At 41.7% G+C, this 2,055-nt stretch overlaps 1 protein-coding gene across 1 annotated transcript in view; it reads left to right on the top strand.

Annotated features, from left to right (window-relative positions):
- Positions 1 to 1,814, top strand: part of tfeb (transcription factor EB) — a 38,763-nt gene extending 36,949 nt beyond the window's left edge. Inside the window, exon 9 of the mRNA XM_061219507.1 lies at positions 1 to 1,814. This exon is cut by the window's left edge and continues 1,222 nt beyond it. The gene's annotated coding sequence lies outside the window, so the exon portion shown is untranslated.
- Positions 1,815 to 2,055: the final 241 nt, after the last annotated feature.

Raw genomic sequence — 2,055 nt, 5'->3', positions numbered from 1 at the left:
TATACACACACACACTGCCCCATGCACACATACACACACACACATACACTGCCTCGCACACACACTCACAAGGTACACACACACACACACACACACACACACATACACACACACACTCACTGCCCCACACACACACACACGCATATTCTTCATGCAAACGTGCACAGCTACGAAAACTAACAGTTTGAATTCTCGCTATGTTGCTCCAATAAAGACTTCCCCTTCCACCACCCCTGCACACACACACACACACATTACCCACAATCCTCCACTCCTCCTCCCTGCCCCAGTCTCTGCCTTCATGTCAGTAACCGCAGTGTCTACATATACTTACACATGTGAGGGAAATGGTGTTTCTAAGTTAAAAGGCAGCTTTTCTTTGTCATTTGTTTTGAAAGACTAAAGCCACAACTCCACAGCACAGCCATCAACACTGCAACAACACAGGCTATAGCAGTCATCAGCACTAACACAGGCTATAGCACAGTCAGCAGAACTATAACACAGGCTATAGCAGTCATCAGCACTATAACACAGGCTATAGCAGTCATCAGCACTATAACACAGGCTATAGCAGTCATCAGCACTATAACACAGGCTATAGCAGTCATCAGCACTATAACACAGGCTATAGCACAGTCATCAGCACTATAACACAGGCTATAGCAGTCATCAGTACTATAACAGAGGCTATAGCAGTCATCAGCACTATAACATAGGCAATAGCACAGTCATCAGCACTATAACACAGGCTATAGCAGTCATCAGCACTATAACACAGGCTATAGCAGTCATCAGCACTATAACATAGGCAATAGCACAGTCATCAGCACTATAACATAGGCAATAGCAGTCATCAGCACTATAACACAGGCTATAGCACAGTCATCAGCTCTATAACACAGGCTATAGCAGTCAGCACTATAACACAGGCTATAGCAGTCATCAGCACTATAACACAGGTTATAGCACAGTCAGCACTATAACAGGCTATAGCACAGTCAGCACTATAACACAAGCTATAGCACAGTCATCAGCACTATAACACAGGCTATAGCACAGTCAGCACTATAACACAGGCTATAGCAGTCAGCAGAACTATAACACAGGCTATAGCACAGTCAGCAGAACTATAACAGTACAGCAACACACTGCCACAACACAGGCTATAGCAGTCACATCAGTGTAACACAGGCTATAGCATGGTCAGCAGCACAGTCATAGCACTGTCATAGCACAGTGTCCCACTGTCTCTAATGCTCAGGTCAGACCCTCCAGCCTCTGTAACGACACGCGTGTGCTCTCCACAGAGCCAGCAGCACACACACCCTGGCCACTGGGCTCACAGCGGCTGAACATGCTAACACCTCTGCCTCTTCTCATTCACCGCTGGGTCAAACCTGCCATTTGACCTCATTTATCAACTGTAAAATAAAAACGGAAATTTTAAAACCGATTATAATGAAAATATGAAATGGATTTGTTCTTATATATAAAACGTTTTTCTCCCATAGCACTGGAAACCTGTATTATTGTATTGACTGTGTACAAAAAAAAATATTTTATTAAGTGACAGATTTATTGACATGTTTTATGCCATGAAGCCACTTAAATGTATTTAATGAGTTTTTGTGCTTTCTATTTTAATTCCAAAGTGACCTTCTGTTCTATCCAGAGAGCTATTGAGATGAGAATATTTAAACCACAAGCCTAATTCTACATGGCATGATAAAAGCCATGTTACGTTGTGTATTTTTCTTTGTGTTGAGGAATGCCTCCTCAGGCTATTAAATACAAAACCATGTATAATGTCATTTTTATATTGAGTTGAGTTTTTTAACTGCATATATATTCAGCGAAAAGGACATGTATTCTTTATTTCACTTGCTCTTTGCGAATGTGAATTTTAACTGTATAGTACACAGCTGTTGTATGAAATTGAGCTCTGTGGTTTTTATTTAAGGTGCCTTTACCCTGTCAGCTCTCCGATCAGGCATTACAGAACAGCTTTCCCTCTGCTTGGTTCAGGCTTTTATTTTAGTGATTTATTTTATA

Source organism: Conger conger, chromosome 14, assembly GCF_963514075.1.
Source record: "Conger conger chromosome 14, fConCon1.1, whole genome shotgun sequence".
Classification (NCBI taxonomy): domain Eukaryota; kingdom Metazoa; phylum Chordata; class Actinopteri; order Anguilliformes; family Congridae; genus Conger; species Conger conger.
The sequence above is the reverse complement of the archived record's forward strand: the minus strand, read 5'-3'. Positions and strand labels throughout refer to the sequence as shown.